Source organism: Trachypithecus francoisi, unplaced genomic scaffold, assembly GCF_009764315.1.
Source record: "Trachypithecus francoisi isolate TF-2019V2 unplaced genomic scaffold, Tfra_2.0 Lachesis_group8, whole genome shotgun sequence".
Classification (NCBI taxonomy): Eukaryota; Metazoa; Chordata; class Mammalia; order Primates; family Cercopithecidae; genus Trachypithecus; species Trachypithecus francoisi.
The window spans coordinates 10,118,529-10,130,775 of NW_022681473.1; the positions used below are offsets into that span (position 1 = coordinate 10,118,529).

Below are 12,247 nucleotides of genomic sequence, written 5' to 3' on the forward strand. Positions count from 1 at the left end.
CAATCTGAGGCGCACACAGGGCAGTGTGGGAGCCAAGAGCTTTGAGGAAGATGATGCTATGCTGTGGTTCTGGGGTACTCCCATGGCATAACAATCACATGTGAGCTCAGTGGCCATCCAGAGGGGGGCAGGTCTGGCTGGGTTTTCCCTTGACCACCTGCCTATCTTCCAGAGCCACTGCTCACCCTTGGCCCTCAGGGCTTCCTCCCGAAGTAGAAACGATCCTCAAGCCCTCGGCTTTACAGTTCATAGCTGCCTTAAAGATCAGAGCTCTCTGATATTAATTCCTATATTAGCAATTAGCCCTCCTGTTTCATTTCAACCTTTGGCTCTTAGGGATGGATTTTTATGTATGTGTCATTAATCAGATGACTGGTATGTGCTGCTAGAAACCCAGGTGGGCTTTATGGCTGGTGACTTAGCGAAGTGGTGTTTTAAATGAACAACATGACTGCCCCCTCCCTGGGCAGAGCTGCCCTGTGGCAAAGAGGGCAGAGTTTAGATCATTGTAAGCAGGTCAGAGCTGGTGCGAGCTAGGAGACCCAGGATTTTCTTTCATTTTGGACTTCCAGGCTGAGGTCAGCATCTGTATCTGACCTTTATAGATGAAAAGACTCTTTGTGACTCAAACTGGAGTTTGTTCCATGGCTGCTGACTTCCCCCTACCAGGATGGCTGTCCACAGAGCCTGTTCCTTTCTTTCCCATTGCAGAGAGCGGTCTGGGGGCTGCTTATTCCCTCTCTCCCGAGGGCACTGGAGACAGAAGGCTGCGGGCAGGGAGAGCATTGCTGTCTGGGGGCTAGGACCGCTCCTGTAATGGGCTCAGCATGTAGGGAGTGGGACGGGAAGAACATTTCAGGCTGAGGGAACATCCTGTGTGAAGGCTGGAGGTGGGAGGGCTTAGTACAACAAGAGGTCAGTGTCCCAGAGCTCTGAGTGAGTGGAGGGCTGTGATCCGAGCTGAAGTGGGGCCCGGAGCCTGGCCCTGGGGGTGCTCTGAATGCTGCGCTGAGGGGCCTGGTCTTTGTATGAGGGCAGCGGGGAGGCCGTGAGGGTGCCCAGGCATGGAGGAGTGTGACCAGACTTGCAGTTTAGAAAGAGCGTTCTCACTGCTGCATGGAGACCTGGAAGGTACCCAGGTGCACAGGAGAGGACCAGTGAAAAGCTGGAACCGCACCCTCAGGAAAAGGGGCAGGGACCTGGGCTGGGGACCTCACGCAGTGAGGGGTTGAAGGGAAGGGGCCAACTTGGGAGTCCCCCGGGCTTTACTCCCTGAAGACAGGCCTGGGTGCTGAGTGGGTTCCCACCTCCTTCTCCTCACTGGAGGGCAGCTGAGTGCTCCTGGGAGCACCACCAAAAGAGCCATGGACAGCCAGCTTGCTGTGGGTTCCGAGCCTGGTCCTGATCTGCAGCCCACAGCCCTGGGCCTTAGCAGGAGCAGGAAGGCCTCTGGAGGCTGTGCCTTCTGCTCTGTGAGAGGGGCCCACCCCATTCCCTGCCCACTCTCTCCTGGCCCCCAGGCTTGGCACCACTGCATGGCACCCGAGTAGCAGGGTGAGAAGAGGCGGAGGCGAGAGCCTGCTTGTGTGGTGCGAACCCTCCCAGCCTCCGCTCAGCTAATTAAACCATCTCCTGACAAAACCCAGACTTTCAGGGTATTTGCGAGAGTGCGAGCCAGGCTGTGGGTGGCTTCAGGAGTCTGTTCCGCCCGGCCAGCAGGCCTGGGCCTTTGCCAGCGCCCACCCTCAAGATGGCCATCAGAGAAACTCAGCAGGCAGTGCCCAGAGCAGGGCCCTCCAGGGGTGCGGGGCCCACTCGCCCGGGATGGAGCTTCTCTTGCCACGGGACATCGCCCCTTCTTTATTCTCTTCCTTCCTTCCCTTCACACGTGGGCAGCTGTGGCCAGAGGTGGCCTGGGAGTTCACCCATCCCCTGGTGCTGAGTTGGCAGAGAAGCCCAGCAGGCCAAACTGGGCACAGACCGTAGCCACCTGCCGCTCCCTACCTGCCCCACTGGACCCAGCAGTCCCTCCCTGCACTGTCTGGGGGGTCTGGAGGCCCAGTTCTGCCAGGCTCAGGGTGCTGCAGAGGGGAGGGTTCCCTAGCTGAAGCTGCTGCCCTCACAGTGCAGCTGAGCAACAGGGGACCTAGAAACGGCTGCCAGTGGGCACTGCCGTCCCTGGGCAGCAGGAAGACAGGAGCAGGCAGGCGCCTGAAGAGTCCTCATCCACCTGGAGTGCTCTTGTGCCTTTGAAATCTCCTCCCAGCAAGGGCAGGCAGGAACTCCTGGGCCCAGACGCTGAGAGAGTGGGTGAGGGGGGGACCAGCAAGGGCGGCTCACACCCAGCTCACTGAGGGACAGGCATTGGCTCTCAGCTCTGCAGGGGGAGGCCCTCGAGGGGACGCAGCCGGCAGTGTGCTTGGAGGGGATGGGGACACGGCAGCCCCGCACAGGCCTGCTCTCTCGCTCTCAGGGAGGCGCCCTGCAGCCAGAGCCTGTCCCTTCACAGAGCAACTCTAGGCACAAAAGGGGACAGGGCAGGGTGCGGTGGCTCACGCCTGTAATCCCAGCACTTTGGGAGGCCGAGGCAGGCGGATCCCTTGAGGTCAGGAGTTTGAGACCAGCCTGGCCAACATGTTGATACCCCCGTCTCTACTAAAAATAAAAAAATTAGCTGGACGTGGTGGCAGATGCCTGTAATTCCAGCTACTTGGGGGGCTGAGGCAAGAGAATCGCTTGAACCCGGGAAGCGGAGGTTGCAGTGAGCCGAGATCGTGCCACTGCATTTTAACCTAGACAGCACAGAGAGACTCAGTCTTTAAAAAAAAAAAAAAAAAAAGGAGGGGAGAGGAATGACCGCTTGCCTGCCTGCTCTACCTAGCAGACCTCACTGTGATGCATCGCCCGTGCCCATTAGGGCCTGTGTCCAGCCTAGAGGAAGCTCAGGGGGTGATGAACCTGGCGCCACCAGCCAAGGCCGGAACCTCTTCTTTCAGGAAATTGGCCTGCTTTTGTCGGCAGAACAGTGGCTGTTCGACCCCCTGCCTGTCCGTCACAGTGCTCTTGGCTGCCCCTTGGCCGAGGCAGGTGGTGGAGCCGGCAGGCAGCCCTGGTCCGCTCCTGGCCTCCAGGGTCTGGGCACTCTCACAGCGTCTCCTGGCAGCCTGGCTGTGAAATGGGCCCCACACTGGAGCTCTCGAGCAGCAGTTTGAAGCAGCACTGTGCTGACTGCAGCACAACACATCCTGCAGGCTCATGGGCCCCTGGGGGGTGGGGGGACCACTGCTGGAGACTCCCCAGGGAGAAAGCTGAGGAACTGTCAGGGAACCCACGTTCTGCTCAAGGGCCATCAGCTCCCTCCCTCGGCTACCCCTTCCCCAGAAACTCCCCCGAGCCTCGCACTCCACCATTCAGGTCTCGACCCCTGACTTGGAGCCCCTCCTGGCCTATTTCAGGAGCCCCCTGCCCACCTCCTTCCAGGGCTCTGTGCTAGTGCTGGGGGTCTAGTGTGCACCCTCAGGAACTGGCAGCACCTCCCTCCGCCTACTGCATCTAGAAACCCAGCCCTCCTTCTCAGACCTCCACTGTGAGCTGGGGATTCCAGGCCGCATATGCCATCATCCGAGTTACTCAGGTGCAGCTGGGGGAAGCTGCCTTTCCTTCCAGAAGCATCCACTAGCAACCTCAGTTCACTACTTCCCTCCCACCAGCTCTGCCAGCCTCCAGCCCCCAGGGACAGGTGCCCTCTCACTCAGCTCCCAGCTCTCTGGTTTCCCTGCACCAGCAAGAGCCTATGCCAGGGGATTTTTTCCCTCTGTGTTGGAAATCTCCCACCCTTCCCCTCCTTCCCGTAAACATGCTCTCTGGCCGAGAGCAACGCTGTGCGCTCGGCCCAGGCGGCCAGACTTTGTTAATATTTACAGCGAGTGGCTCAGGAAGCTATTAGCTTCCTTTTCTTGTTGTTAATTGAAAGAGGAGAAAATGGTTGTAACACTTCAAAAGAACTTAAAGCACAGCCCGAGAGACTAGCTGAATTGGGAGGAATGGGGGAAAAGAGAGAGACTATTTTAAATAAATAAAGCAAGCCAGCCAGCCCACACCTCACACGAGAGTGGAATGTCGTTCCTTCCCCATCTTTGCAGACGCCTGGCTTTCCTCTGAGGTTTCCTTAGTGCCTCTCATTGTATATTTTCCTTTTCATTCGGGAGCCTGCCTTAAGGAGAGAAGGAGGAAGAGAAAGGATTCGCAGCACACTTTTGTTAATAACGAGGCTCTTTGAAGCTGCAGCTAACGAGGCCCCTGGTACCTTCACTCCCGGAGCACACGGGGCTGGGAGACCTGTGGCTACCTCCCCTCCTGGGACGCAGGCCACTCCTGGGCCCCCCAACCTGGATGTGACCTCTGGGAAGTGCTTTGGCCTCCGTGCCCCTGTGAACCCCAGGCACAGCCAAAGATGCCGTGGTCGTGGGGTGGGGGGTGATTTTCTGAATCTTGGTAGATAGGGGCCAGCATTGAGAGGCCTCTGACCTCTGTGGCCAGCCTCTCTGAACCACTTTTCCCAAAGATAAATGATCCCGCCCACAGCAGCCGCACATTGAGCTTCCGGAGTCTGCCTCATGACGTATGCGACCAAATGGCTCTGCCAGTCACCCTGTGGTTAGGCAGGGGCAGGAAAGGATGACTCAGGAGGCCTTCACTCCAGGAGCCTGCCATTCACTTCTAACTGACAACTGTTTCTTCCTCCAGGAAGCTTCCCTGACCCTTCCTTGTCCCCTGCCTGCTTAACTTTGTTTTTTGGGATTTTTTTTTTTTTTTTTTTTTTTTTTTAGATGGAGTCTCTGTCGCCCAGGCTGGAGCGCAGTGGCATGATCTCAGCTCACTGCAGCCTCCGCCTCCCAGGTTCAAGCAATTCTCTGCCTCAGCCTCCTGAGTAGCTGGGATTACAGGCGCCCGCCACCATGCCTGGCTAACTTTTTTTGTATTTTGAGTAGAGACGGGGTTTCACCATCTTCCAGGTTGGTTTTGAACTCCTGACCTCGTGCTCCACCGGCCTCAGCCTCCCAAAGTGCTGAGATTACAGGCCTGAGCCACTGTGCCCAGCCTAAGTTTTATATTTTTAATAGAGATGGGATTTCACCATGTTGGCCAGGCTGGTCTCAAACTCCTGACCTCAGATGATCTGCCTGGCTTGGCCTCCCAAAGTGCTGGGATTACAGGCGTGAGCCACTGCGCCCAGCCCCGGCCTGCTTAACTTTGGCCTCTCAGGCTCCCCTGGCACCCTGCCCTCTATCAGCCAGCAACTCTGCTTCTGCAGAGCAAGGTGGCTTACTGTACCAGACACAGAGGGACACCTTGCCCCCAGCTTCTGGTTGCTGCACAGGCTGCATTAATGGAGGAATCAATGGTATATTGAAGGAGGTGATCGCTACACCACCTCCTCCCTCTTTGCACCCTGGTCATGCCAGACTAGAACACTGTTCTGTTCTGGGCTCTTAGAGACACACAGCCACACTACAGAGCAGGAGGCCTAGTGGGTGGGGAGTGGCCTTGGCCATGACCAAGAAGGGGTGGGGCTTGTTCAGCCAGTCCGGGGAAGAGGGCAGTCTCCTGTCCTTGGCAGAGAAAGAAAACAGACCTGTTCTGGGAGGCCCAAGAACTGGAAGGACTAGGAGGGAAGCACTGGGAAGGATGGAGTTAAGAAAGAAATCTATACCAGGTGGAGATGCCCAAAGGTGGGCCAGGCTGCCCCCACCAGGGGCATCCATACCTAGTCTCCATGGCCACTGGCAGAGATGCCAGGCAGTGGTGAGCACGCCAGGTGGAGGTCTGGCTTCCCGGCTCACTCAGCCCTTGCCCTCTCCACCGGGGAGTATAATTGTCTTTTCCCAATGGGCCGTGAGCTCTTAAGGGTAAGGACTGTGTCCTCAGCAGTGACAACACCAGCAGCTGACTCAATTGAGTTCTAGATGGCCCAGGCACACAGAGCTGAGATGTTGACGTGGATAATAATAATACTAACAACAACAGTAGTGGCTGCCTGGTGTTGTGTCCGAGGCAGACACTATTCACACGTCGCCTCACTGAATGCACAGGCACTGTTATTACCATTCCAATTTTCCACTTGAGAAAACAGATATTCAGGAGCCTGCCCAGGGTCCCACAGGGGGTCTGCTCCAGGGCCTGGATGCAAACTCACTCCTCTCTCCACTCTGGGTCCTCAAGGCCACACCAGCCACTCCTGTGTGGCCAGGGACTAAAGGTCAGCTCGCACAGCAGGAGGCTGCAAGCCGAGCTCCCTCTGCAGGGTCATAGGGCACATTAGCAAATTAAAGGCTCTGAGAAGTCCTGCAGCAAAGATGCTGATTGGAGTTTGTTCACTCTAGCAGTTACCAACTGACTTTGTCTTTGGTGACACCTGTTAACCTCCCAGCATTCGTGTCTTCTTCAAACCATGCTTGGGGAGATGCTGTGGGTGTTCATGCACCCGTTTACTCAGGCTTTTGGTAAGGGGCTGCTGTGTGCCAGGCAGGGGCCTGGTGCTGGTGACATGCAGTGGTGAGGACAGGCCTGTCCCTGCCCTGTGCCTCCCTGGTGCCCAGATGGTGGCTAGCACACAGTGGCACACGTGCCTGCAGCCAGTGAGGGCTGAATGAGAGTGGGAGTGGATGGGGCAGAGGAGCCGGGCTGGGCCATGGGAAGCCACTGTCATGGCCACATGCGGTCTCTGAGCCGCCCCTCATCTCCTCCCATCGTGTATGCTGTGTCAGGACCTCTGGCCACACCCAACCTCAACCTCTCCAGCGGCATATAGGCCCCTGGGAGGCCCCACCAGCCCTCCACTGGCAGGGTCAGAGCCCTCTGCCCCCACCTCAGGACCCCTACCAGGCCCAGCACCTCTTCCCTTCCCTTCAGGCCCTGTGTCTCTGGCCTTGACATTCTGATCACATCCACTGGCCTGCCTGGAATACTAATTCTCCCCAGATGAAACCATCCGTGTTTAATTTTTTTAAGAGGCAGACAGAAAGACAAGAACAGGGGAGACGTTAGTGGGTAGGAATTGGAGCCCTCTTTGGAGCCCTGAGACTGTGCAGTGACTCCAGCCACTCGGGGTGCCACGGCGACCCTAACACAGGCCAAGCTTGGAGGCCAGGAAGGACAGTGGCCTTTTGAATACACCAGAGTGTGCTATGGTCCTGGCTTGGGTGGGAGGATTGTTTTTTGGGACCCTCAGGAGCTGAGATCACATGGAGATAGAGGGCTGGCAGCCCCGCTGTCCTCCGTGCCACCTGAGAGCCCAGAGTGACCCCACCGTCCCCAGTATGCTTCCTGCAGCCCCAGAGAGAGGCCTCGGGACACAGGAGAGTGGCCAGATGGTGGGATTGACCCAGCAGCTGCTCTGGTGCTCCTGCCTTTGGCTGTTCTGGGCCTCAGCAGCCTCCTGGGGGACTGGGGTAGTGGCCCACTGTCAGGAGGGCAGTTGTGGGAAGAACTAGTAAGACTTGCTGGAGGGGAGAGGACAGTGCTAACGGCCGGCGTCCAGGTGGGGAGTTGGGACCCCTCATGCAACTTCAGCAGCTGCGCCCCTTGGGCCGAGTGTCTTCTGAACATCAGTCTCCTTATCTGTCAGATGGGGGGGACGGTGGCGGCAACATCCTAGGCTGTGGTGAGGACTCCAGGAGGTGCTGTACGAATGCCCAAAGGACTGGCCCAGCTCTCCCTGGGCATGCACCTCAGCTACTGTTCTAACCCACCAGCCCGACCCCACCCCAGCCTTACCCCTGCAGACTCCTCCCCCACATCCACCTCCCTGGCACCAGCACAGCCCTGGGGCAAAAGCTACGATGGTGCCACCCGCCCCCCAACCTCCCAGCCTCGCATCCTCATGTCCCTGGAGGAATGAATGAGATTGTAATGGCAGGAAACTTGACAGAAAATGAAACGTGATGAAATCAGCTACGTGAATGATGAAATCCAAATCCCAGCCTTCTTCTGAGGTGGGGTGAATGCTGTCCCATGCTCCGCGGGCTGCAGACCCCACAGTGGAGCCTGCCACTGCCCCTTCCCTTGCCCCAGGAGCTGGAGTCTTAGGCCCCCCTCCCCATCCCTCTTCTATCCTCCTCCCATGCCCCCTCCCCATCCTCTCTTCTTCTCCCTTCCCTCCTCCCCTCCTCCTCCCATGTCCCTCCTCATCCTCTCTTCCTTCCTCCTCCGTCTTCTTCCTCCTCTCCCTCCTCCCATTCCTCCTCCCCTCCCCTCCCATGCCCCCTCCCCATCCTCTCTTCTCTCCTCCTCCCCTCCCTCCTCCCATGTCCCTCTTCATCTTCTCTTCCCTCCTCCTCCGTCTTCTTCCTCCCCTCCCTCCTCCCCTACTCCTCCCATGCCCCCTCCCCATCCTCTTCCCTCCTTCTCAGCCTCCTCCTCTTCATCCTCCTCTCCTCCTCCCATGTCCCTCTCCATCCTCCCCTCCCTCCTCCCCCTTCTCCTAGGTATAGCCAGCAGTCAGTGACCAACTGACCCAGAGGTCAGAGGTCAGTGCTGCAGATTTGTCAGTGCTCCCTGCAGAGCAGACCAAACTGAGACCACCCTGGCTGGCCCTCCCCCTGCCCTCTCCTGCTTTACTTCTTCCTTCAGGGCTCCCTGGGAGTGCAGGGCTGGACCCAACTCAGGCTCTGCTTCTGCAGAGCCCCAGAGACAAACCCCAAGTGCCTGGTGGAGAGACCCTCCCCTAAAATGGGGCCACCCCTGCCCCCATTTTAGTCTCAGGACATCCCCGCCTCAGAGAAGAGGTCTGTTGGTGGCTGGGACAAAGCCTGGCACCACGCAGTACTCCAGCTGGGACCCCTCCTGTGGCGATGGCTGGCCACAGCCTCCACTTCCTACCTCATCCCGCAGCCTCCCGGCCCAGCCACCTGTGAGCAGGCAGAGCCGGTGGAGGGAGGGCCGGGGGAAGCAAATGTGGTTATTTGGCCTCCTCCTCCTCCTCCACTTCGGGGGCTGCCCCATCAATTATTATCGACCCACCGCTGCCCGGGCTGGAGGCGAGCTGAGGAAATAAAGCACCGGGCTCAGTAATTGTGCCCTGCTGCCTGAGTTTACTCATTTGTGGCTTTCCTACCCACTAAGAAACGAGACGATAAATAACTGCTGACTATTAGGTCCCAGACGGGAAAAGCACCGCACGATGCGTTTCCTGAGGATGAGCAGAGGCTGGAGACCCACACGCCCGTTGGCCTTTCCCACACCCTCTCACCCTGTGGACTCAGGCTGTTCAGGGCCTGAAACCTGGGGCCTGGGAAGACAGGCAGAGGATGAGTCCCCAGCCCTGTGGGGAGAGGGTGCATATCTTCCCCTCCCCCAGCCCCATTCTGGAAAATTCTGGGCTCAGGATGGCACGGCTGTTGAGTCCAGTCACAGGCTTTGTGTTTCCCTTTTGTTACTTGGATGGAGGGCCTTGTCATAAGTGCTGAAAGAATGAAGACGCCACCTTATCCAACCCTCTCACTTTACAGGGCATGGGGGGCAAACTGAGGCTCAGAGAGGTGAATGCCCTGCCCAGGGTCACACAGGGCAGAGCTGGTCTCAGCTCCAGCACCATCATCCTCCTCATTCTTTCCCTGGGGGGAGGACACCTACGAGCGGGCATAGAGACTGGCATCAGGGGCCCTTACCCTCCTCAGCCCTGCCCCCGCAGAACTGGCAGCTTCCCTGATGGCACCATCTCAGGGCCTCTCACCCTCCCTCAAGAGCCCCACTTTGTCCAGGCCCTGAGCCGGCTTCTCTCAAGGCATCACCTTCACCCTAGGAGTGGCGCCAGGTGGGGATCGGGGAGTTCCTTGCTCTGAGAAGTCTCCCCAAGTTTTCAGCCGCTTTCTCTGGTCCGTGGCTGCCGACCTGGCAGCTGGGAAGGAGGGTGCATGGATAAGAGAAGGAGGCTGGAGAAAGCCCCGGGGGAGTCAGGGGAAGGGGCTGGACCCACACCCGTGTTGAATCCCACCCCTGCTCCGTGAGGCGACGACTCCTCCATGCTACGGATGGGGAATCTGGGCTCAGAGATGGTGGGCCTCCTGCCCCAGGTCTAGGGGACTTGTGGGCCCTGTTTTGACCGGGACTTTCCGAGTTTGGGTACGAATCCCTGGCACACTGGGACACTTGGCCACCCTACCCCAGTCTCACAGCTGGTAAACAGCAGCACCAAGCCCTGCTCTCCCACCCAGAGCCCGGGGTCCTCACCTCTGCAGCGCAATGCCGGCCCCTCAGCAGAGCACCTTGCTCCATCAGATCACTCCCCGACCCGCCCTGTGCCTGCAAGGCTGCTGGTCACCAGTGGGCTCCTGGGCCCCTGCCTTCCAGCTGGGTTCACAGAGGAGCCAGAGCAGCAGGTCAGAGGGAGGGAGGGCAGCTGAGAGGCGTCCCTCTCTTGTCAGTGGCCCTCCCAGTGGCTTCGGTGGCTCTCTCTGAGTCTGGTAACCTCTGCTTCCTCCTCAGCCTCCATGGTGACAGCTCCCCACCTTCCCCTGTTGGTTTCCTAACCCCACCCATGACTTTGAACGGTGCCTTCGATACACCCGATTCTGCCTGCGATCCTGCCTAGTGCCCCTGCCAAGTAATAACAGAACAGTCGCTCCCACCCACCAAGAGCCCACTGTGTGCCAGGCTCTATTCAGTCTTACTGTCTGCCGTCGCTCATCTCGTGCTTAGTGACCTGGGGAAACACATGATTATCCCCATTTTAGTCTCGGGACGTGGTGGAGAGACACTGCCACCCCGCCCCCATTTTAGTCTTGGGACGGCCCCGCCTCAGAGATGGGGTCTGTTGGTGGCTGGGGACAAGGCTGGGGCTGCGCAGTGCTCCAGCTGGGGCCCCTCCTGTGGTGGTGGCTGACCACAGCCTCCACTTCCTACCTCATCCTGCAGCCTCCTGGCCCAGCCACCTGTGAGCAGGCAGAGCCAGTCGAGGGAGGGCCAGGGCAGCTGAGACCCAGAGAGGTCGAGTGACTTGCCATGGGTCACACAGCCAATAAGGGTGGCCTGGTTGTGTGTGCTGATGGGAAAATAAAACCCGGGGAGGAGGAGGAGAGACCTGCTCCAGGCCAGGAGAAACAAATTGTAAAGAGCGGTGCCACCTGCCCGTGAGAGGAGAGTCAGCTTCTGCCATCCTGGGTGAGCAGGAGGAGGCCAGGCAGCCAGCTCCTGAGCACCTGCCCTGCCCAGGCCCGTGGCCACACCTCTAGGGTTCACAGGGAGGGCGCTTGTGCCGGCCTTCCACAGGAAAGGACCCCGAGGCTCCCAGACAGTCGTGCCCAAGGCCCCACTGCCCCCTGGTCTGTGCTGCCCCTCCCTGGCCCCACCTGGCCACCCAGCCTAGTGACTCAAGGTCCCCCCATCTCCTGGCTACGGCTCCTCTGGGTGCTTGCCTGGTCCCTCCTGAGGGGAGGCAGCGACTTTTACCAACCTCCCCACCCTACACCCCTGGAGGAGTCTGGCTGCTCTGGGTCCCTGCGGGATTCAACTTTATTTTTGCAGAGCACTTCCTGAGTAGCAGAACCCCTGGGGCCCTGGGGTGGAGAGAGCGGGGCCAAGTGCCTATGGGAAGAGCCAGGGGAGGCCCAGAGATCCAGTGACAGGGCCACCAGGGCCTCCACCGCTGGGGTGTTTCCACACCACAGCCCCCCTCGAGGCCCTCCCAGCTCTGGCCCCTCGAACCGCTGAGGAGGCCCGGCCTCCCCTTCTGACACAATCCAGGCCTCTCTACCTCTCCCCTGTCGCAGAAAGAAGGAGCTAAGCCCTGTGTACCCGCTGCCTTCATCTCCTGAAACAGCCCCCAGGAGAGTGGTCTGTGGACCCCAAAGTGCAGAGAAGCCGGCCCTGGGCAGGTGTCCAGCCTCCGGTCATTCAGACACACACAGCGTGTTCTGTGTCCTGGGTGGACAGGGTGGGGACTGCAAGGGCCAGGCCAGGCATGCAGCATCATGAGACCATCACAGGAGAGCGAATATAAGGACAAGGACCGTGGCTGCATGTCCTGCACGGTGGCTGGGGCCGCGGGCAAGGCCAGCCTTGCAGGCCACAGCGAGTGAAGCTGCAGGATGCTGGTACCAGATGCGCCCATTTCCCGGGGACTGCATCCCTGCCTCCAAGCCCAGAGCTCCAGCAAGGGGTGGTGACTGTGGAGAGGTGTGGCCAACTGGACTCTGCCCAGTCTGGTTCCCAGAGAACCCAGCTTTCTTGGGAGGCAGATGCACCCCAG

At 59.0% G+C, this 12,247-nt stretch overlaps 2 protein-coding genes across 8 annotated transcripts in view; one reads left to right on the forward strand and one right to left on the reverse strand.

Annotated features, from left to right (window-relative positions):
• Positions 1–12,247, forward strand: part of MACROD1 (mono-ADP ribosylhydrolase 1) — a 171,484-nt gene that overhangs the window by 67,198 nt on the left and 92,039 nt on the right. The gene's annotated exons all lie outside the window — the stretch shown is intronic.
• The window catches only part of FLRT1 (fibronectin leucine rich transmembrane protein 1), an 84,596-nt gene that overhangs the window by 19,289 nt on the left and 53,060 nt on the right, over positions 1–12,247 (reverse strand). The window lies entirely within an intron of this gene.